The sequence below is a fragment of the Bos javanicus genome, chromosome 8 (genome assembly GCF_032452875.1).
Source record: "Bos javanicus breed banteng chromosome 8, ARS-OSU_banteng_1.0, whole genome shotgun sequence".
Taxonomy (NCBI): domain Eukaryota; kingdom Metazoa; phylum Chordata; class Mammalia; order Artiodactyla; family Bovidae; genus Bos; species Bos javanicus.
This window is the reverse complement of record NC_083875.1, coordinates 71,355,103-71,379,692: the sequence shown is the minus strand read 5'-3', so window position 1 is coordinate 71,379,692 and position 24,590 is coordinate 71,355,103. Positions and strand designations below refer to the sequence as shown.

The 24,590-nt window shown below is 48.4% G+C and overlaps 1 protein-coding gene and 1 long non-coding RNA gene across 4 annotated transcripts in view; both read right to left on the bottom strand.

The window, feature by feature from the left end:
• SLC25A37 (solute carrier family 25 member 37) overlaps window positions 1-24,590 on the bottom strand; it is a 47,406-nt gene that overhangs the window by 14,571 nt on the left and 8,245 nt on the right. The window contains exon 1 of one of the 3 annotated variants that reach the window (XM_061425854.1): window positions 15,453-15,607. The exons of the other annotated variants lie outside the window; for them this stretch is intronic. The gene's annotated coding sequence lies outside the window, so the exon portion shown is untranslated. Of the gene's footprint in view, window positions 1-15,452; window positions 15,608-24,590 lie in introns of those variants that run through there. 3 annotated transcript variants of the gene reach the window in all.
• LOC133252875 (uncharacterized) lies at window positions 551-24,529 on the bottom strand. Its single transcript, XR_009738114.1, has 2 exons — window positions 21,872-24,529; window positions 551-1,319 (listed from the first exon to the last, which is right to left on the bottom strand). It is a non-coding gene; the product is annotated as an uncharacterized LOC133252875 (long non-coding RNA).

Sequence of the window (24,590 nt, the reverse complement as noted above, 5' to 3'; positions counted from 1 at the left end):
GGCCAAGGGCACACACCCTGGAAGCAGGAAGTGCAGAGATCACTCAAGGGGTTAGCAGGATCCCCTGGGGAGCCCCTGCAGAGAATAGGCAGCAGGGAACAGCTTGGAAGACCAGACCTGAGAAGGGGGATGGGGGACAAATGAGCAGGAAGAGCCCTGTGCTGTTTGGGAGGGAGCTTTACTCCATGTCAATCTGCATACTGCTTTTGCTCTCAAAAGGGCAGATTCAAAAGAATCCACCTGCAGTGCAGGAGATGCAGGAGACACAGGTTCAATCCCTGGGTTGGGAAGATCCCTTGGAGAAGAGCATAGCAACCCCCTTCAGTATTCTTGCCTGGAGAATCCCAAGGACAGAGGAGCCTGGTGGGCTACAGCCCATAGGGTCCCGAAGAGTTGGATGTGACTCAGCATGCACCCAAGATTAGGAGACTGGTTTTGCCATTCAGTGCATCTGATCTAAGCAAGTACCCCTCCCCACCTGGCCCCACCCACTGCCCCCATCCCCCACAGTCCCAAGGACTAGAACATCAATTCTACAGGAAGACTCACATCAGTGATATAAATACTGTATTTATTGAACGGGCTCCATCATGGCCAGCAAGACTGCAATGGAGGGGACAAGCCCCTTCCTCAAATTCTCCCTCAAGAAGACAGAACAGGAGAAACCCTCCTTGCAGGCCTGTTGGCTTATAGAGAGGGCAGGGAGGGAGTGGAAAATGTGTCTTCTGTCCCAGGTGAGCTCCAAGGATCGTATAACATGGGCTTCAAGTGCTGGGTGGAAAGCAGAGCTGGCTCAGCACCTACTTTTTCTGCTGGGAGACTGTGGCCTAGAATGGGAGAGGGACTTGCCCAAGAGTCACAGGTCTGTGTCCCCCAGAAAAGAAGAGGACACGTTGGGCCCGGGAGGGAGCCCTCGGACCTCCCAGCATATCCCACAAAAGACAGCCCAGCCTGGCCCCAGCTCCCATGGCATCTCTGAGCCATTGTTGTCCACCTGACCTGGACACAGCTGGGGATTCCCAACCTTTCCTTCTGAATCCCTCAAAAATAAAAACCAAGTAATAAGAAAACTTCCCCTAACATGCGGCACTTCCGGGACCAGAAAAAGATAATGGGAAATCCTATCCATCCATCCGTTCAAATGCAGTTGCCATGCTCCTCCTCGGAGGCAGGCGTGATAGGGAGTCAGGCAGGGAGGGGTGTGCACAGGGCTCCGAGTTCATGGTGTGAACGAACAAACATGATGAGTGGGCACTGCTCCCATAAAGGAACGAGGGCTGCACTCCAGAAGGTCACTCAGGAATCTCTGCTCCAGATGCCTTCCGGGAAAAAGGATAGAAGGTTTAAGCACCCAGGAAGTGCTAGGAAAATGCCAAACAATGTTAGCATCTGCCGCCCAGTGGCTGTTTTAGCATTAGAAATCAAGTTGGTGAGTTTAATTCCCTCCCATCTGCCAAATGTTTCCAAGTAGCATTGACATCATCAACAAACCACAAAGCTGGACTTCGGGACCCGCCCCCAGCCCTCTCCCTGTTTTCTAAGCCCTTCAGCCACCCACCCATGGTGCAAGGCCTCCCCCTGCAGCCCATTTTTACCCACAGTCCATCCACGGCACCGTGTGTAAAATCTATCTGCTGTGGACGCCCCAGCCCCCTTGCACAGCTGCCTGGGCCACAGACTGCAGCCAAGAGCCGGTTCCCACGCAGGCCAGGAGGGAAAGGCTTCTTTGGGGCACTTTCTACATTTTTTTTAGCTTTTCTTTTTTGTGGGGAAAGGATTGTCTTCCGGAGCAAAGCCACAGACCTCATCGAGGGCTTGGAAAGCCCTATCTCGCCTTCCAGAATCCTTAGGAGACATGTACAGCAGATGAAGAAACCCAAACCACATCAAGGGAACTAACGCACAGTAAAACTTTCAGCACTTGAGTTCAAAACAGCGGCGTCCTGACTCGGACGGAACCTGTGGCCTTATTATATTCATTACAGGGGATGGAATCCTGGTGATACTTCCTACAGTCACGCCCTGGCCCTTTGAAAACATGTGCAGAAATCATAAAAACTCAGGCGTTGAGGATATCGCCAGCATCACTCCCCACACATGAACCAGGATCGGAGCAACATAGAGAATCCTGTAAGACCAGGGTTCCCAAACTCCAGGGCTTAATGCCTGATGATCTGAGGTGCGTGCCTGTGTGCTAAGTCACTTCAGTCGTGTCCCACTCTTTGGGACTCTATGGACTGAAGTCCGCCAGGCTCCTCTGTCCATGGGATTCTCCAGGGAAGAACACTGGAGAGGGTTGCCAGGCCCTCCTAGCAGAATCTTTCCAACTGAGGGATTGAACCCGGGTTATATTTCCAAGTTCAAAATTCCAAATGGTGTCTTTTTATGTCTCTCAAGTTGGCAAAAGTGGATACGTAGGAGAATATACTTTATGTTATTTTTTAAACAAAAGGAAAACTTAGGAACCAGAAAGAGAAAAATGACTCCTCTAAAGCAGCCCTTCCTTGCTTCCCACACCCTGCAAAAAACAGGGGGCTGTTGGGAGAATATATATCAGAAGCATGTGGGGGTTGGTATGTGGGGAGGTCCAGGCATTTGCATTCTGAAAGCCTCTGTTGAGAACCCCTACATGGGAGACATCATTTTGCTGACGAAAGTCCAGACAGTCAAAGCTATGGATTTTCTAGTATTCATGTTCGAATGTGAGAGTTGGACCATAAGGAAATCTGAGCAAAGAAGAACTGATGCTTTGAAATTGTGATGCTGAAGAAGACTCATGAGAGTCCCGTGGACAGCAAGGAGATTAAACAAGTCAATCCTAAAGGAAATCAACCCTGAATATTCATTATTCAGAGAAGGACTGACACTGAAGCTGAAGCTCCAATACCTTGGCCACCTGATGCAAAGAGCCAACTCATCAGGAAAAGTCCCTGATGCTGGGAATAAAGGAGAAAGGTGCGGCAAAGAGATGGTTGGATGATGAGATGGTTGGATGGCATCACCGACTCAATGGACATGAGTTTGAGCAAACTCCGGGAGATAGTGAAGGACAGAGGAGCCTGGCAAGTTGCAGTCCATGGGGTCACAAAGAGTAGGACACAACTTAACAACTGAACAACAACAACATGGGAGCAGCCAAAGGGTCAGCTCACTGGAAAACCAGGGAGAAAAGGTGAACAGAAAATGAGGTGAGAGGGGGTGGGAACACGTTTCCGGCTAAATCAGGCATCACTGTCCATGCCTCGCCTATGGGAAGGCCCAGACCTCCCAGAGTTTCAGGCGGCCCCAATGTGGGGGAAGGGTGGGTTCACACACAGGGGAGGAAACCCTCAGGCCCAAGCTGCCTTTTCACTTATTTCCCATGGGGCCCAATGTTCACCAAGGGCACACTCGCTCTTTTCATCAGACCAACCAGCCTCATATGCTCCTGATTATCTGCTGCCTCTACAGCTCAGGGCCTGGACTGCAAAGGACCCCGGTCATCTGTCATTCACACACATCGTCAGAACACAATCCTGCAAGTTTCAGGCCCACTAGAAGTGTATTTAAGAGGTGCTGGTATTTATAGAGACAAAAGGATTAAGTGATGATACCACTAACATGTGGAACCTAAAAAATAATACGGATGAATTGACTTATAAAACAGAAACAGACTCACAGACATAGAAAACAAATTATGGTTCCCAAAGGGGAAAGTGGAGGAGAGGGATAAATCAGGAGTCTGGGATTAACAGATACACACTACTATATATAAAGTAGATAAACAACAAAGACCTACTGTATAACACAGGGAATAATATCTTATAATAACCTATAATGGAAACAAATCTGAAAATATATATATATTGCTGTACACCTGAAACTAACACAACATTGTAAATTGCATAGTAAACTAACACAATGTTGTAAGTCAACTATACTTCAAATAAAACAAAACAAAACAGGACTAACTGAAGAGCTTCCCTGATGTATTTGGTAGAAATACACAAATTCCACCAAGACAACCCAAACCAAGTTCCTCCTTGGCCTCCCAGTGAAAAAGCCACAGCACCAAACACTACTTCTCTTGGTAACAGGCCACAAACCCCAGAGCACCTTCGACCCAGAAAGGGTGGCCGAAGAGGGGTTAGTTGAGCTACACCTGGAAAAAAGAATGGTATTCACACTGGCAAGAAATGGAGCTGTCATTATAATCTCTTTCACACTATTTGATTTTTTGACTTAGCCGTAGGTGTCACTTTGACTGAAAAGAACAAAATGTAAACAGAGCAGAGAAAGAGAATATTCTAACTGAGGGAGCTGTGAATGGGCTAGTGGGTCTGGGAAATGGAGGCGGGCCTGGCCAGAGGGCATGCGTCAGGGGATGCAGCAGTAAGATGTGGATGGAGAAGGATCCTGAACTCAGGAGAGTGGCTGAACCCTAGATGATGGATGAATACACGTTTGCTGGGGCTTCCTGGGTAACTCAGCAGTAAAGAATCCACCTGCCAATGCAGAAGACTCGGGTTCCATCCGTGGTCCAAGAAGATCCCCTGGAGAAGGAAATGGCAGCCCACTCCAGTATTCTTGCCTGGAGAGCTCCATGGACACAGGAACCTGGCGGGCTGCAGTCCATGGAGTCGAAAAAGAGTAAGACAAGAGTTAGCAGCTAAACAACAACAACAACACATTTGCTGGCTGGGAGAAAAGGCAGGTCGGGGCTGGACTAGGGGAGGCCCTGCCTGAAGAGCTTGCTAAGGTGTTTGGAATTTACTTTCCAGTCAAGTGTTTTCCATGGTTACGTCCCTCACTTGACACAAGAGTCGCACAGAAGCCACATCTGGGAGAAGGCACCAGGCAACAGAAGCCCTCTCCACCGGGTCCCGCGTCCCGTTACAGGCTGCAAGGCCACTGTAACAGCACAGCCATGGAAGTCTCCCTCCCCGGCAGCAGCTCACAGCACAACCTCGCCCGCCTGTGGCTCCAAGGATGCCATTCCCACATACCTTTATCTTGGGAGCCAAACCTGCTTCTTCTTCCCTTTCTCAAGAAAATTCTATAGCAGAAGGGAGGGATGGAATAATCTGTACCTGACTCAGATCCAGTGTACCTAGGACATGCTGGGAGCACCTAGTTGGTGCCCCGCCCAAAGGATTAAATTACCTCTGCTCTAGAGGCAGCCAAATTCCCAAGATTACAGGTAACAGGGTTGGAATTTCATGGGTGGGACTGGAGATCTCACTGGGAAACAGAGAGGGGGTTGCAGGGGGCACTAGGTACAGGGAAAGGCTGGACCACTGGTCACTGCGACCCACCTCGCCTGGCTCTAGTAAGACAAGCCAGGGCTGGGTTCCTGTGTTCAAGCCCCATATGCAGCAGGAAGGACTGTGCTGTTGCTGTTTAGTTGCCCAGTCGTTTCCGACTCTTTGGGACCTCATGGACTGTAGCCCGCCAGGCTCCTTTGTTTCTGGGATTTTCCAGGCAAGAATACTACAGTGGGTTGCCATTTCCTTCTGCAGAGGATCTTCCCTACCCAAGGATCGAACTCATGTCTCCTGCATTGGCAGGTGGATTCTTTACCACTGAGCCACCAGGGAAGCCCTGAAGGGCTGTGTGGCCTTAGGCAAACGGCCTTACTTCTCTGAGCCCCAATGCCTCTGCTGCTGCTGCTAAGTCGCTTCAGTCGTGTCCGACTCTGTGCGACCCCCTACAGGGCAGCCCACCAGGCTCCCCGGTCCCTGGGATTCTCCAGGCAAGAACACTGGAGTGGGTTGCCATTTGCTTCTCCAATGCATGAAAGTGAAAGTGAAGTCGCTCAGTCGTGTCCGACTCTTAGCGACCCCATGGACTGCACCGCAGCCCACCAGGCTCCTCTGTTCATGGGATTTTCTAGGCAAGAGTACTGGAGCGGGGTGCCATTGTCTTCTCCGCCAATGCCTCTACACATAAATAATTATAATAATTAAGCAGTCACATCACCAGCTAACTCTACCCACTTTACAGACAAAGAAACTGAGGCACAGTAGGATAAGCGACTGGCCCCAAGGTCACAGAGTACAGAAAGGGCTGGAAGTCAGATAGACTGGCTCCATACCATGCCCTTAACCACCAGGCTACACGACCCCCACCTCGTGAAAATGTGGACTGGAAAGGTCACTTAGGACCTGCAACTTCTCCCTCATCTCTGATGTGCCCTGCTTCTGTGCTGTGCTGTGCTTAGTTGCTCGGTAGTGTCTGACTCTTTGTGACCCCAAGGACTGTAGCCCACCAGGCTCCTCTGTCCATGGGGATTCTCCAGACAAGAATACTGGAGTGGGTTGCTATGCCCTCCTCCAGGGGATCTTCCCAACCCAGGGATCGAACCTAGGTCTCCCACACAGCATGTAGATTCTTTACCGTCTAAGCCACCAGGGATGCCACCCCACTTCTACAACTGTGCTAAGTCACATGTACACCAGCTCAAGTACACAACCTTTTAAAGATCGAGTAGCCTTGATGCCTCAAAGACACCTAAATCCTTGATGCTGAAGTCCAGGAAGGGCCAGGGGCAGAGGGTTGAGGGGTGGAGGTCTCTATCCAGGCGGTACTTACGGGCCGTCAGAACCTAGTCCCTTGGAGGTCACACAGCATCATTGTTCTCCAACTCTGGCCATCAGCCTCACCACTAGGCTCACACAGAACTGGGTACTAGCAGCTAGTTCAACATGAACTCACCTTTCTCCTGGAAAAGACCCTGAATCACCTGTCCATTCAGGCTGTGGCCTGGAAAGACGTCCTGACTGACAATGAACATTCGGCACTCAGTCAAAATTCAAAAACACTCGAGACAAAATGCTCCAGTGACCAGGCTGCTTGCAAGGAAGAATTTCACTCACTTGGCCTCCCAGAAGCCTCCCTGGACTCAGTGGCCTTGTCTATATCATTGGCTTAAAAACACCCCACCCACAAGTGAGGACAAGACATCAGAGGCAGAGCTGGAAAAACACCTCGTTCTCCCAAGTGTTCTGTCTTCCTGGCATCTGGGCAAATTTGCTAAGCCACCACTGCACACTGAAGAAGAAGTTTAATACAAGTGTCCCCATGGAAGTGACCTGGGAGCACATGATCACGCCCCTCCCCCACACTGAGAGCACCAGCACATTGACTGTGTGTGGAAGAAGCAGAGTCCAGACAGTCCCACTCCCTACTTCAGCCCCCAAAGCTCAGCCATCACCTGTTCTGCATGACAGGGGTGGGGAGCGGATTTCCTCTGGGCTTCCACCTGATTTCAGAGTTCCAGCTCACACGACGCTGCCTGGCTGATGCGGGAAAAGTTGCGTGGCTTGCCTAAGCTACAAGGGGTGGTCACCACTGCCCCAGGACAGGACAGCTCTCCAACTCCCAGATCCTGCCCACCTGACCCTCCTTCAACTACTATTTTGCTATAAAAATCCCAATCGGGGAATCTCAAAGGAATTTCATCCAATCAGATAGTGCCTGGGGTCTGAAGTTCATCCATTCAGTCACCCATCACATACTGAGCCCTGACAACATGCCAGACTCCGGTCTTAGGATCTGGGGACACAGTAATGGCCCCATCCTCAACCACTGCACTATTTTTGAACGGCACACCTTTGGCGAAGTTACTAAAATTCTTTGCCATTCAGTGGCCTAATGGGATAAAATCTCTACTTCATATGCTTCTGGGAATGAATAACAAACACGTGTCTCTTGTGTCTCCTGCAAAGGCGAATTCTTTACCACTAGCTCCACCTGGGAAGCCCAAATGAGAAAATATAATAAGTACATTACTTTGTGGGCATCACTTTGCTGACAAAGGTCCGTCTAGTCAAAGCTGTGGTTTTTCCAAGAGTCATGTACGGATGTGAGAGTTGAACCATAAAGAAGGCTGAGCACCAAAGAATTGATGCTTTCGAATTGCGATGTAGAAAAAAACTCTTGAGAGTCCCTTGCTGCTGCTGCTAAGTCACTTAAGTCGTGTCCGACTCTGTGTGACCCCATAGACGGCAGCCCACTAGGCTCCCCCATCCCTGGGATTCTCCAGGCAAGAAGTGGGTTGCCATCCCTTAGCAGGAAATCCACCCTGAGTATTCACTGAAAGGACTGATGCTGAAGCTCCAATACTTGGCCACCTGATGCAAAGAGCTGACTCTTTGGAAAAGACCCTGATGCTGGGAAAGATTGAGGGCAGGAGGAGAAGGGAGCGACAGAGGATGAGATGGTTGGATGGCATCATCAACTCAATGGATGTAAGTTTGAGCAAACTCCTGGAGAAGTGAAGGACAGGGAAGCCTGGCGTGTTGTAGTCCTTGGGGCTGTAAAGAGTCGGACACAACTTAGCAACTGAACAACAAAAAAGTACGTAGCACAGTAGAGGAGATGCTTGGTAAATGTGACCATTACTAAAAGTTTTTGTAAAAGGGCTCCAGAAAGTATGGAATCACCTGTGTTAATACAAATGTCTTTGAAATATCATTAAGAACCACCACCCAAACTAGCTTAATCTTGCCTAGATAAGAGATGTGGGTATTTTTCCCCGCTTGCTCATAAATGGCTGTTTGGCACAAAGGATGTTCATTACAGGCTTGAACTGAATCATTAAGACTACAGAATCAGATAGGCTAGAAATTAAACAGAGCCCAGGGTCCCAGAAATAAGCTACCAGCCACAGAGCACTGAGGACTCCAGGCCACAGTTCCTACAACCTCACAATAAAGGGACAGGACACTTTCCTAGAAGTCCAGTGGTTAGGACTCTGAACTTCCACTGCAGGGGGCACAGGTTTGATCCCTGGTCCAGAACTAAGATCCCGCATGCCACACAGTGTGGTAAAACAGATAAAAATAAAGGGCTTGGGGCTTTCCTGGTGGTCCAGTGGCAAGAAATCTGCCTGCCAACGCAGGGGACACAGGTTGATTCCCCTTCTGGGAAGAATCCATATGCCATGGAACAGCTAAGCCTGTGCAACACTACTACTGAGCTTGTGCTCTAGAGCCCATACTCTGCAACAAGAGAAGCCTGCGCACCGAAACCGGAAAGTAGCCCCCACTCACTGCAACTAGAGAAAGCCTGCAAGTAGCCATGAAGACCCAGCACAGCCAAAAATAAATAAAAAAATATTTTTTAAAAAGAAATAAAGCAATAGCAATGGAATCCCCACTCTAACCCCCTCCGACAGAAAGAGGCTGGCCAAAGGGGAGGTGGCCCTGTGGTTTCCAATGGAGTCCAGACCCTCAAAGACCAACGGAACAGGCTCTGGAGCCCCATGTGACCTACATCCCAGCCCGGCAGCTTCCTCCTCCCACCTTTGCACCTTTGGCAAGTTACTCAATCCCTCCCAGCCTGTTTCCTTCTCTGGAAATGGCACTCATCGCAGCAGCCACCTTCTAGTCTCTGTGAAGATTAAAAAATACAATGAATGAAAAGCCCTTTGCCTGGGGTCTGGCATCCAGCTGCTGGGGCTTTACATTTTTTATTCTTTTTGATGGGGGTGTTAGTCGCTCAGTTGTGTCTGACTCTTTGCACCATAGACTGTAGCCTGCCAGGCTCCTCTGTCCATGGAATTCTCCAGGCAAGAATATTGGAGGGGGTAGCCATTCCCTTCTCCAAGGAATCTTCCCAACCAGGGATTGAACCCAGGTATCCTGCATTGCAGGCAGATTTCCTGAGCCAACAGGGAATTCCCAATTTGGTGGGGGTGGGGAGGAGATATATAGAAATTCCTAGGAAGACGTCATTTTAACTTAAATTCCTTTAAAAGATGACCACCTCCTAGAGAAGGGTGCCCCCATAATCCACCCTGGTTGGAAGCAACACCTCACAAATCACTGCCTATTTGGATGAGATGACCTGAGCCATTGTTGGGAGTGACCGGCAGCCCTTACATTCTTGCTGCCTATCTTAACAGAAGAGAATCTGAAGCCCAGGAAAGTGAGGGGATTTGTACATAATAGCCTCTAAGGGTCTCTGTCCCTCCCACCCACTCCGTTTCCACATTCACCTTCCTTTGCTCCCCAATTCTAAATGAATGGAACCTGCTGCTTACATTAATCCTGATTATATAAGGAAGGAAACTTGGAGAGTCAAAGAGGAGGGAGGGAAAAGCTAGTGTCAATTTATGCTAGTGCAGAGGGCCCAAGACAAAAGAGCTGCAGAAAGTTCACTAAGAGCCCAGGACAGTTCAGACCTTTAACTGGTGCTGAAGTCCAGGGCCCCGGCAAGGGTAAGGCCCTTAAGTGCCAAGGTTCCCTGACACTGCTGACTGGCACCCATTCCTGCAGGGTCACCACAGGGTAAAGGTCCTCCCCAGCACTCAAGCACCCACAACCCTCTGAACTGCAGAGAAACAGGCAGCCAGGGCCACAGTGAGCTACAGGACTGGGCACAGGGTGTCTGCTCCCTCCACTGTGCTCTGCCCATAGGTGGGGCAGGCTCTCAGGCCCCTCAGATTTTGGGCATAAATAAACCCACATGGTACTACCGGGCACAGATATTCCAGAGAAAGGAGAGAGTCCTGCGCTGAGTCAGAAAACCTCAATTTCCATCCAGCTTTGCCAACAAGTCCCTAAGGAACTCCTGGCTGGGTATCCACAGGAATTCCCACCAGCAGGTAAACCCGAGATGTGGGAGATTTCCTCTATCTAGTCACCCATCCATTACAATTGCAAATACTTGTCCAATGAATGGGCTTCCCCGGTGGTGCTAGTGGTAAAGAACCCACCTGTCAATTACAGGAGACAGAAGAGACATGAGTTCAATCCCTGGGTCAGGAAGATTCCCTGAAGGAAGGTATGGCAACCCCCCGCCAGTATTCTTGCCTGGAGAATCCCATGGACAGAGAAGCCTGGTGGGCTACAGTCCTTAGCGTCGCACAGAGCTGGACACAACTAAAGTTGACTTAGCACGCACACACATCCAGTGAATAGAGTCCGTAGATGATCTCTAAGACTAAGACTTAGTCTGATCTTAGATGATCTCTAAGTCTTAGAGATTTTAAGTCTTAGAGTCTCTAAGTCTTAGATGATCTCTAAGTCTTAGAGATTTTAAGTCTTAGAGTCTCTAAGTCTTAGATGATCTCTAAGTCTCTTTTTGACTTCTAACATTCTAAATCTATAAAGCCACTAAAGAGTCCTTTGGAAACAAATGCTTGAGAGGGGAAGTGTTTAATTTGATGTGTGCTTGTGTGCTCAGTTGCTAAGTCATTTCCAATTCTTTGCAACCCCATGGACTGTAGCCCACCAAGCTCCTCTGTCCGTGGGGTTTTCCAGGCAAGAATACTGGAGTGGGTTACCATTTTCTTCTCCAGGGGATCTTTCTGACCCAGGGACTGAACCTGCATCTTTTACATCTCCTGCATTGGCAGGCAGCTTCTTTACCACTGAGCCACCAGTAAATGTACGCTACGTTAGATACTATACATCTATACTATAGAACCGCGGCTTAAAAACCCTTGTATTGGACTTCCCTGGTGACACAGTGGAGAATCCACCTGCCAATGGAGGAGACACAGGTTCCATCCTTGGTCCGGGAAGATTCCACATGCCTCAAAGCAACTAAGCGCACGCACACAGCTACTGAGCCCAAACACCCTATGCTCTGCAGTAAGAGAAGCCACCGCAATGAGGAGCCTGTGCCCCAAAACAAAGAGGAGCTCCCCTTGCCACTACTAGAGAAAGCTCACACAACGCACCGAAGACCCAGAGCAGCCAAAAATAAAAAAATAGACAAATAAAAATTTAAAACGCTGTATTAAAAAAAAAAAAAAAAGAATTCCAGCAGAGATTAGAACCCATGTGCATTGTCAGTGGGAGTGTGAAAAGGTGCAGCCTCTATGGAAAACAGTATGGAAGTTCCTTAAAGAATTAAAAATAGAAACTACCACATGATCCAGTCATCCCACCTCTGGGTATAGATCCAGAAGAACTGGAAGCTGAGTCCCAAAGACATTTATATATATACACACCCAAGTTCACAGCGGTATTCTTCACAATAGCCAAAAAGTGGAAGCAACCCAAGTGCCCATCCATGGATGAATGAATAAACAAAAGGTGATATTATCCATGCAATGGTACACTGCTGCTGCTGCTGCTGCAGCTGCTGCTAAGTCGCTTCAGTCGTGTCCGACTCTGTGCGACCCCAGAGACGGCAGCCCACCAGGCTCCCCTGTCCCTGGGATTCTCCAGGCAAGAACGCTAGAGTGGGGTGCCATTGCCTTCTCCGGCAATGGTATACTATTCAGCCTCAAAAAGGAAAGAAATTCCGACAAGTGCTACAACACAGATGAACCTCAAAGACATGCTGCTAAGTGAAATAAACTGGTCACAAAAAGACAAACACTGTATGATCGCACTTAGATGCGGTATCCGGAATAGTCAAATGCAAAGTGACAGAAAGGAGAATGGTGGTTGCCAGGGGGCTGGGGACAATGAGGCGATGCTGTTTAATGGGGACAGTTTCGGTTTGCAAAGATGAGAAAAGTTCTGGAGGTGGATGGGGATGATGGTTGTACAGTAATGTCGATATACCACAGTAGTGAAATGCACACTGAAAAAAGGCTAAGATGGCAAGTTTTATGTGTATTTTAACCACAACTTTTTAAATTTTAAGACATTTTTAAATTTAAAATAATTTTTCTAATAACCACAATTTTTAAACACTAACAATCTAATCAATAGCTCACTCCACATGCGCTTCTGAAATCACAGTCTGAAGTCTGGCCACAATCCAATAGTTCCCTGAGGTTTCCTTGAACACCTGGGAGAGCAGTTTGGGGTTTGTTTATCTGTTTGGTGAAGGTGGTCAGGGGTCTCAAATGCACCATGTAATCCCCATGGACACAGTAACATTCCCAGCCTTGAGGAAGTACCTGGAAATTCCACCCAAGATGGAACGAAGGCAGAAGCTTTGATGGAAGATAGAAAGGCTTTGGGGCTTCCCAGGTGGCACTGTGGGAAAAAATCTGCCTGCCAATGGAGGAGATGCAAGAGACATGGGTTCCATCTCTGGGTTGGGAAGATCCCCTGGAGGAGGGCATGGTAATCCACTCCAGTATTCTTGCCTGGAGAATCCCATGGACAGAGGAGCCTGGTGGGCTCCACTCCATGGGGTTGCAAAGAGTCAGACACAACTGAGCAACTAAACACACACACACAATAGAAAGGCTTAAGATGCAGAGCTGGGATGCTCACCCTTTTCCACAGGCTGACCCCCAGCCTGGATGATGCAGCGCTTCCCTGTCCAGTACACACAGGCCTGTCCCAGCCCAAGGCCATCATGCCAGGAAGCACTATCCCACCTGTTCAGGTGTGGCAGTAGCTGCCAAAAACCAGCCACTCATTTGTATCTGAGAGACTGGATGACCACGCAGGTGGTTCCTGCCCTGCCTTCAGAGCCAGGGAGCAGAGGTGGCCCCCTCAGGGCTGTGGGTGACAGCTCTCCCGGATCCACCCTGGATGGACTCAGAGAGCTGGGTACCTCACAAGCCCCATGCACGGTTCCCCAGTCAAGAGTGGTCCTGCCAGCTTCTGCAAGACGGGCTTCCACACCCTTCCACAGAGACCACACCTTCCAAAGGAAGCCTCACGATTAGCCTATTACCCACAGGGAAAAAAAAGCCTTTTCAAGGCTACCCTGTCGCCAGCCTTCTCTTGCTCATTCCTCTACTACTAATTATATCAGGTGATGCGTCTGCATGCCTGCCTCCTATTAAAGTCTGAGAGAAACACAAAGGGAGAGGCAGCCTCAGATGCTGTGATCTCTGTGCCCCAGCACTGTGCTTTACTGCAACAGACACTCAAGAACTGAGGGGCTTCCCTGGTGGCTCAGTGGTAAAGAATCTGTCTGCCAGTGCAGGAGACACGGGTTCAATCCCTGGTCCCGGAGGATCCCACATGCCACGGGGCAACTAAGCCTGTGGACTACAACTATTGAGCGTGTGCTCCGCAACAAGAGAAGCCACCGCAATGAGAGTAGCCCCTGCTCACCGCAACTAGAGAAAAGCCTGCACATCAACCAAGGCCCAGCACAGCCAAAAATAAATAAACAATAATAATAATCAATGGAGGAGGGCTCTGAGGTACACTGTATTTCATTCACAAAGCGGGCATTTTAAGGCCCGGATGCACTTTCCTCCCCAAACGGCCATCTGCTTGCTGAGCATCTATGTCCCATGGAGCGAGACATTTCATGTTTTCTGGGGCCTAACACGCAGGATAAGAGCCCAGGATATGAGCCCCGTGAGAGCCAAGCTCCAGAGTTGAGGGGAACACCAGAGGGCTAAGGACGGGCCGCAGGGAAATTTTCCAGACGTTACTGAAGCCAGATTTCCCACAAACACTGCTGTCAAATCAGCTCCGTAAGGCTGAATGATTTACGTGCAGGCAGGGCCAGGTCACAGCTGGAGGGGATGTTCTCTGGTTTCTTCACACACCCTTCCTACCAGACGATAACAGAGAAAGAGGACAAAAGACCAGAACCACCAGGCTTGATGTGCTAAAGGTCTCAGAGGAAAGATGCCAAAGGTAACATTCTGGACACTCACCTTTCAGTCTCCAAAATCCACTTGCAGGTACTACTTTCTACACAGACAAATGATTTTCTAAGTTCGAGGGGAGCTATTTTTGTTTCCCTGGATGCCGAAGAGAATGGCAAGAACGTTTGATCCTGGATGAGATTTCCTATCAATGAAAACCCTCATCCTGGAAACAGAGCTCAAGTGTATGATTTAAACCAAAGTCGAATGACAAGAAGTGTTTCCAGAAGGGAGGAGAGATGAATGGGTGCTGGGGATGAAAGTGAGGGACCAGACCACAGGAGTCTTGTGTTGGTAAAACAGGGTCAGTCTACCAACAGATTCTCCCAACAACAAAGAGTGTGCTGCTAGGGCAGCTGGGGATGCTTGGGGTAGGCAGAGAGTCCCTGCCTTCAAGGAGGTTATAGTCCAGGAGGGGAGGGAAAGAGCAAACCCAAAATCATACAAATAAAAAGTTACAAACTAAGGGGGTGACAGAGGATGAAATGGTTGGATGACATCATTGACTCAATGGACATGAGTTTGAGCAAACTCCAGGAGATAGGGAAGGACAGGGAAGCCTAGAGTGCTGCAGTCCATGGGGTTGCAAAGAGTCAGACACAACTGAGCAACTGAACAACAACAAACCATCCTGAAGTAAAGGACAAGGTAAAAATGCTGTGACAACAAAGGCAGGGACCGAGTTTAGATTCGAGGGTCCCAGAAGCAACTTTGAAGCAGTGACCAGAAGCCTGGGGGAGTCATGCAGAAAGAAGCATGGGAGAAGAAGGGGGCCACCTCGGGATGTAGGTAGCGGCAGGTGGGATGTGAACAGAGGCCCCGAGGAAGGTGATGACCCTGCAGCCCGCTGGGTACCAGGAGCACAGCGCAGCCTGTGCTGAGCCCTGAAAAGAAGACAGTCAGCTGACCCTCTATGCAATGTTTCAGTCTCTTTGGTTCTGACCTGAACACAAGCCACAGGGAGTGATGGTGTTCCCGTCACCGTGATGGGAGTGGCGGCAGCAAGCCTTCCAAGGTAAGGAGTGGCCCCTTCATCCTGACATTCCCACCAAAGTTCACCCAAAATGCCCCAGCTGTCTGGGCTCACCCATCCTTGCTGCTGGCAAAGCTGGGTGACCGTGGCCGTGCCGGCTGACCCCTCGATGACTCAGCTTCCTGGTAGTGAGCTCATAAAATGGCCCAGGCAGGAAGGAGTCAGAGAGCTATAAACAGAGCCTTCCAGAAGCATCGGCTACATGGCTCCCCTTGATTCCAGGGTGGGACTGTGGCCATTCAGCATTTCTAGAATTGTCTGAATGAACAGTTCACAGTCTTCTAGTATTGCAGTTAAAGGTTTCAAGTAAATTAAATAGACTACCATTTCTTGGCAGATACTCTAGGAAACAAGGCCCCCCAAAAGTATTTGGGCATCTAGTTCTTTTAATTCCAGGGTGTGTGTGTGTCGGGGTGGGGGAGGTCGTCTTCCTAGCTTCCTCCTTCAAGCTGAAGTGCTTGTTAAGTCTATACTTTACATTCCAAATCAAAGGACAGGGCCCAAAGTTATACAGCCCATGCAAACAAAGAGCAGAACTTTTAGAACTAGAAGCTTCCTAAGAAACCATATAGTTTTAGTTCCATTTTGCCATTTTACAGATGAACAAACTGAGACTCAGACAACTGAAATGCTTTCTAAGAGTCACTCGGCTGGTGGGCTTCTGGTTATCACAAGCTAATTATAACTCACCCTAAAATGCAAATTAAATGTTCTGTGTGTGTCTCCAGAGAAAGGATCCATTTTGCTGTGTTTTCCCTTTCATTCCCTGCCCTCCATACTCAAGCTCTGGGTTGGCAAAGGTTCTTCCTGTCCCTTCAACTCTGGCTGCTCAGAGAGGATCAGAAATCTGTTTTCAATTTAAAAGCCACTTCTAGTAAAAGCCCAGCTCTGTAGTTAACTTTCGTTTTTTTTAGGTTCTGAAAGGGAAGTTCAGAAATTTTCTTATGATTAGATTATCAGAAAACTCAAAAGACCCTGGAAGAGACATTCAAGGGAAGGTTAAAGTGAGAATTTTTACACCAGGTCAGGGGAAGCGTCAGTCACAGATGCCAGTGGAGGGAACAGCGCTAACTCAAGGATAACAGACCCCACGGTGACAAACCGCAGTGTCAACTCCTTCTCTACCTCCTTCTGAACCTCAAAAGACTTTCTTGGAGGCAAAGAAGGAACTAGGAGTCACTCTAACTTGTCAATGTATTCCTTATTATTATTCTGTTGTTTTTACGAAGAAAAATTGCTAAAGCTGACCTTCTTTCTTTTTTAATCAATGTATTTTTCATCTTGCTTTAGGTATTTTTTAAAATTGAATTATAGCTGATTTACAATGCTATTTAATTTCAGGTGTATAGCAAAGTGATTCATATATAATTCATATATACATATATAAAATACCTTTTCAGATTCTTTTCCATTATAGGTTATTATATGGTATTGAATATAGTTTCCTGTGCAATGCAGTAGGTTCCTGTTGTTTATCTGTTTTATATATAGTAGTGTGTATCTGTTAATCCCAAACTCCTAATTTATGCCTTCCTCATCCCCCTTCCCCTTTGGTAACTGTAAATTTGCTTTCTTTGTCATTGAGTCTGTTTCTGTTTTGTAAATAAGTTCATCTGTAACATTTTTTTTAGATTCCACAAGTGACATCATATGATATTTGTCTTGCTCTGTCTGACTGAGTGAAGCCGATATTCTTGCTGCTCTGAGGACTCATTATAAATCTTCAGTCATTTTCGAAATAAATTTATTTAACGCTTCACACTTCCTGGCATAAATATACTCATTAATTCAGTGATTGTCTGAGAAGCCAAGATTCTAGGGAAAACAGTTTTTAAACACACTTACACTAAAAGAGAGTTCTCTAGTCTCTCTTGCTCATTTTAGGTTATTAACCCTTTCACTGACAACCCCTATTCCAGCAGGGCATCTTCTATGATTTAATGTCCAGCAGATCCAACTTTTGCTTGTACCCCAACTGTTTCTCCTGGGGAACAGCTCGGCATTGTTAAGCGACACTGAAAAAGGCCCACTGACGTCCTCCTTCAAAACACCCAGCAGGTTTAGTAACAAAGACGTCAGATGCCAGGGAAATCCACAGACAAAGAAAGAGAAGGCTGGCCTTGGGGTCGGTCAGTTCTTGCCCATGTCACAGGACTGGTCTTGTGGAGAAACAGGACTCAGTTTTTAGAAGCTGGGAGATCCAGCAGCTTTTCTCTCTTAACCTGGACTGATACGGGCACCAGAAGGAAAATCCTCAAGAGCCAGCAGCTTCCAGCCTTTATCAGAATCACTGGAGGTGTATGGACAAGCCCCAGGAACTGAACTCTCTGCATTTAGAGAAGGATCCACCACAGACAGAAGGACTCAAAGAAAAGAGAGGGCAGGAAAAAAAAATTTCCAACTATTCAGCTGCCTTTAAAAAGTGACAGGGAGGGGGCGACCCTGGTGGATCAGCAGTAAAGAATCTGCCTGCCAATGCAGGAGACTCAGGTTCAATCCCTGGTCCTAGAGGATTCCACATGCAGTGAAACAACTAAGCCACTGCGCTATAACTACGGAGCCTGTGCTCTAGCACCCAGGAGCCACAAATACTGAGCCCGTGTGCCACTACTGAAGCCTGTGAGCCTAAGGCCTGTGCTCAACAACAAGAGAAGCCATTCCAATGAGAAGCCCAAGTACTGCAATTAGAGAGCAGCCCCCACTTGCCGTGACCAGAGAAAAGCCCATGCAGCAGTGAAGACTCAGCAAAGCCAAAAATAAATGAATAGAAAAATTTTAAATGTCATTAAAAAGAAGTGACGAGGAATGAGGCAGGAATCTGAGTATCCATCACAGGTCCCCATGTGGGGCTCAAGATTAACCTCTGTCTTTGCCACATTTCTCTCGTGATCTAAACTGTGATCTGGGCCTGAAAAGGTTACTCAGGCAAACCCTAAACCTCACCAAATCATGTGACTGTATTTAATTTTTAGCTACTTGCCTGGCTGCTGCTCCAGCTGGCATTTGCCACTCATGTCACCCATCAGTTAGGAGCCGATTATGAGCAGAAATGCCTGTGACATGACAGCTTTCCTCCCTTCCTCTGTGTTATTGACTCCTCTGGTCCTCAGCTCTGCAGGGAAAGTTCCCACCAGGGGGAGGCTGGGCCTCCCTGGATGCTGCCAAGCATTCACTTGGTGGTTGAACAGTGAATTAAAATTCAGAATGTGGGGGGAGGGAAGAAGAAGGAATTTCAGAATGGGGGCAGGCCCTGGTGTGACCACCCCCACCAAACACAAAAACTTCCTCGGCTAATTCTGTGGGCAGAAGGCTCAGAGCAGAAACCCAAAAGCAGAGTGACAGGGGAGGGTACAGGTGTCCTGGGGATGGCCAGGCACCTTGGGGACAGGCTGTGACATCCCAGGGGAGAGGGAATCATCCAGTTCTGTCCTACCATCTATATCTCCTTCAGTCTAGATACAGCTGTTGATATATTATTTCTTCCAGGGCCCTTTTCCTGACCGCTCTTGACAAGGTTTGGTTTCTGTGAGAAGAGACTCATCACCCCCCTCCAGGAATGATTCAATGATACCTCTGTCCTCCTGGCAGACAGGGGACTTCTGTGAGGATGGACCTCACAGGCAAGAAGCCTCCAGGCTTCCAGTGCTTGGCACATGTAGTCACACCCACATGTTCCCAGTTCTGAATTAATTTTCTCATTAAAATGAAGACTAGGGGATGATGCTGCACTTTTACACATGGCTTTTAACTCCTTCTCGGTAGAGAAATTCCATGAATCAGGCTTATGCAAGCCAACACTTAGCAAACAAGCGGTGGAAACAGTGACTAAGGAAAGAGAGCTGGTTCTACAGTCCATGACACGCCTTGGGTTCGTCCTTAGACTTTTGCACTCATGTACACACACAACAGCATCTTCTTTCCCTTGGAAAGGTTTCCCCCTATTTCTTCAGTGTGGCTTCTGAGATCTGATTATCAGGCAATCACTTGTTTCTCTAATTCAGGCTGGAGACAGCCCTGGGACACCCATGGAATACAGCCTCTATTCCAGGGGAGCAGAGCACCCCACTGCAAGTCAGAGGCAGGGCCCTGCATGTTTCCATTCCTAGCAAGTTGGCTGGCAAGCTTCCTGCAGCTGCCAGCACCCACCCTCACATCCACCTTCCACACCATCTGCCAGGCCCAGGGCGAGGCAACATGCCAGCAAAACCCCCTCCCTGTGGGCAGTGTGAGGAAAGGAGGACCAGGGACCCCAGGACAAAGGCATCTGTGCCCTACCGCCTCCCCTTCTTCCTTTCAATGATCAGTGGCCATGAGTAACCGTAGCACACAGAGCAGCAAGGGACCAAGGCAGGTAAGGGCATCAGCAGATACAGAGTCATGCTTCAGGATGATCGGCCACCTTTCTCAGTCCCCAGCCTCACCCGCCAGCCACTCAAGGGGACAGACTCACCTGCAAAATGAAATGGAGCCTCTAAGGTGACAACCCCATGGAGATGAAAGGGAGGGGCCCCACTCTCTGGAGGAATCCTTAATCACTGGCCTTAATCACAGTAGTTGTATGCAGGCCTCTCATCGCTGGTCCGACATCATCAATTTTAAATGTATTTCTGAGCATGCCCCAGAGTATAATTGGCTCTTCCTGATTACCCAGCGAAAGAGGTGGCGGCAGACGGCCACCCTGGTCTTTATTCAACAGATGGGAGACACAGAAGGTAAGAAGAGAGGCTAAGTGCCCAAGGCCATGCAGCTGCAGCGAATCCTACAGTGGCCGGAACCAGAGCCTGTATTTTCCATTCCAACTAGCTAAACCTACTCCTTTAACAGGATCCCAGTTTGATAATAAATACCACGGCCTGGCACCTGCAGAGAGCTTTATACTTTGTAAATGGTATAAAGGTCTGTTGACTGCAAAACAGGCTGTATTTTCTTACCACATGTATTAAGTAGAACTGAAAGGGAGGTGCAGCGGGCATTGTTACTCTTCCCTATTTGAGATGAGAATACTGCAACCCTAGCAGACCAAGGAGCTATGATGTAGTACTCTTTCCATAGGTCATTTTTAGGCTGTCTTTTGGAAAGGAATCCTTAAGCTAATCCAAAATCAAGTTACTATACTGAGTCCAACTTTGACTCACCGCTAAAATGAGAATGTGCCATAGCAGCTGCAGTTTGCTCCAGAGAAAGAAGCCAGAGAGAACCAAAAATATCCTATGGTAATAACCATTTGTGATCATCCCCTTGCCCTACATATTGGAATAGGTGACCAAAGAACTCCTACCTATATGTTAGAGCTCCAAGTTCCATGCCAAACTATGACTTTTTGCCAGAGCTTCCTCAGCTCCAGTTTCTCCCTCCCAAAAATGCAGCTGGAACCCCAAAATCTCCTCTCAGAACCCAGCTCAAGGGCTCTGCCATCATTAACATGAGTCTACATCTCAGCACTTCACATGCTTGCTCCTACCTGATTCCTTTCCTCAACTTGCCTTTAACAGGATCCCAGTTTGGTAATAAATACCATGGCCTGGCAGCTGCAGAGAGCTTTATACTTTGTCAATGGTATAAAGGTCTGTACCAGTACCTTCAGTGCTGGTACAGCAGAAAGAGGCACAAGTTCCAGGCCATGTTATTGTTCTGAAGCTTAGTTTTCTCATTTATGAAATGAGAGACTGTGGGTGCTTTTTCCTATCTTCAAAGGAGAGCTAAGAGGATCAAGTGACAGAATATAGGTTAAAACAACACGAAAATAATGCAAGATAGAGTTACAACAGCAACATACAAGCATAACCAAGCATTCAAGCAATAATACTTTCTGGGGTGGTCCAGTGGTTAAGAATTCACCTTGCAATGCAGGGGACGTGGGTATGATCCCTGGTCAGGGAATTAGGATTCCACATGTGGAGCAACTAAGCCCATGTGTCCCACAACTACTGAACCCATCTGCCACAACTAGAGAGCCCATGCACGGCAACGAAAGATCCTGCCTGATGCAACGAAGATCCCGTGTGCTTCAATTAAGATCCAATGCAAATAAAAAATGAATTTAAAAAAATCAGTCTAAAAAAAGTAATAACACTTTCAGAAATGATAATAGGAGCTAATATAAAGTGAGAGCTTACCACTTACCACTGACACTATTCTTAACATTCTAGTTGTAGCATAATTCATTCTCATAGCAACACACTATGAGGTGTGTAGTGTTTTATTCCCATTTCACAGATGAGAAAAATAAGGCACAAAAAGGTTTCAGCAATTTGTCCAGGCACCAGCCAGGCAGTCTGGACTCAGGGCCCATGCTGTTAACCTGAAAGGCCCTTATTTCAGCATATTACCTCTGATACGATCTGTCATTAGTGGGGCCTGTCAAGGTTTGGGCTTTCCTGGTGTCTCAGAGGATAATGCAATGCAATGCAATGCAGGAGACGCAGGTTTGATCCCTGAGTCAGGAAGATCCCCTGGAGAAGGAAATGGCTATTCACTCCAAAATTCTTGCCAGGAACAATCTGTGGACAGAGAAGGCTAGTGGGCTAGAGTCCATGGGGTCACACAGAGGTGGGCACGACTGAGACAAGCCACCTGCAAACGTGATCCCACCTGAGCTACTCAACAGCCCCGTCCAGTAGGTAAACAGATGATGTCAGTCCAGGCGGCTAATAATAGTCTATGAGACACAGAGATACCAAGCCAGAGAAGTAACTCATCCAGGTTTCCAAGCAGATGAGTGGCAGGATGGGGACTTAAATTCATGGGGCCTGACCCCTCCACCCCCACCTCCACAGCTTTCCAGGGGTCCCAACACCAGCACAAGTGTGACACACACGTCCCCCTCCCCAACGCCCGCCCACAGCAGCATCTCCAGGGAACAAAGGCCGAGGCCACACTGAGAGATCCATAGGGGCCTCTGCCACCAGACCTCAGGGGACAGTGCCTTTCTCAGTCGCTCACAGGATTTTGTGTGTGATGGATCCGGAAGCTGGTGGCCCCGGAGGACGTCCTCTCAGGGACACGAAGTGGCAGTCCCTCCACCTGACCCACGGTGGCCAGACATTTCCTAAACCTGTTATGCAACTTTTGCTTCAACCAAGCTGCTGCTGGGATTTCGCTCTATTTCAACATGTTTTGTTTTCTCTTCAGAGAGAAAGCACGAATGTGAAACCAAAACACTTCTTAGTGACCAGACTACGGCCCTTCCCGGCAGGCTGGGATTATTGGGCGGGGTGGGGGGTGGTGGTTCTCAAAGTTACCTTCTGGGAGCCAATTTCAGCTTCCAAAATGACTAACAACTGCAGGGGTGAGGAAGAGGATGTGTGTGTGTGGTGGGGGGTGGGGCACAGTACAACTGAAGGCCACTGTTTCCCAGAGGGGAAGAAGCCAACTCAAGAGGGCCCAGCAAAGAGCCCCAGTGACACTGCCCTGCCGGCCCCAGAATTTCAAGATGGCAGCCTGAGCCCTTCTGAGTTCACCCACCCCGGCCCTCGCACCCATATGAAAGTCAATATCAAGATGGGTCATTCTTCTCCCCAAAGCAAGCCGGTCTCATCACCTAAGCTCAGGGTCTAATTACAGGGAGCAGGCTCTGGAAATAGGAGCCAGGACTTATTTTGGTTGCCTGGGTAAGGAGGGCCCTCAGTCAGTGTGCAACAAATGAAGTGGGTGGCCAGATGAATAAACAGCCTCAACGGGGGCTTGTGGGTTCCACCATAGAAAACGGACAGACAAAGGGGCTGAGTCTCTGTCTGGCCAAGGACAGTAAGGATCCCAAACAACGCTAAGCAAAACAAAATAAAAACCAGCACTTGTTTAATAGCAGGTTTTAAAGCACTTCCCCCACCCCCACCTCACATCTCTTTAAAACAACTGATTCATTCAACCAAGAGTCACAGAAAACCTTTACGTGTCTCTGGAGAATAAGGCCGAGGGGAAGAGGGTCTGGGCCTCAGCGTGCCACTCAAGGTAGTCCAGGTTTATTCTGAAGGCAATGGGGACAGCCATGTGGTGTCAGGTGGAGACACTACTGGAAGTGAACTGAGACAATGGGGCTGCCGCTCGACCCCCTCAGGCCCCTCTCAGGCTCTGCTGCACCATGGAGAACAGGCTGGATTTTCAGTTCCAATCAGCTAACTCCGCCCCTTTAACATGATCCTCATTTGATAATAAATACCATAGCCTGGCACCTGCAGAGAGCTTTAAGCTTTATAAACTGTGATCACTGCAAACCTGGTTGCATTTTCTTCTAAGACTTGATTAAGCAGATCTGAAAGGTATGTAGGATGAGTATTATTACTCTTCCCTGTTTAAGGAGAGAAAACTGGGGATGAGCAGATCAGCTAAGAAGGATTTGTGGGCATTCATTCAACAAATACTTAACTGAGCACCTACTATGTGCCCGGAACTATTTCTGGCAAAGGGAACACTCAAGAGAACAAAGGAGTCAAAAATTCCTGCCCTTTGAGAGCTGACATTCGAATGAGGGAAGACAGACTGTGAACAATGGAGATCATATTACAATTATGAAAAAAACACTAAACTATGTAAATAATACATATAAGTTAATGGTATTGTGGGTTACAGGGTAACACATGCTGTGGAGAAAAGCAGGTCTGGGCAGTAGGGAAGTGAGAGCGAAAAAGGAGGGGAGAGAAAGGGCAGGTTTATCCAATTGTGACTCTGTGATCAGGGAAGCCTGCAATGTAAAGGAGACAGAGGCAGAGTCCCCTGAACCAGCAGGAGGGAGAAGAAAACAGATTTAAGGAGTATCACAGATGCAGGAGTGGACAGGTCTTGGAAGCATATGGGGAGAGGGGAAGAGGGGCAGAAATGGGGGAAATGTTGAAGACCATCCCCAGCCTTCTGAGGAAGGGGGCCCAGGCCAAAGGGAAGACCAGAGGAGAGGGCAGGATGTCCATGATGGACACTGAGGCAGCCAACTGGACATGTCTCCAAGGCAACAGGATACCCAACTCCCAGACAGACCCGACCAGAGACACAGATGTGCAGAAGCTGAAGCTCCAATCCTTTGGCCACCTAACACGAAGAGCCGACTCACTGGAA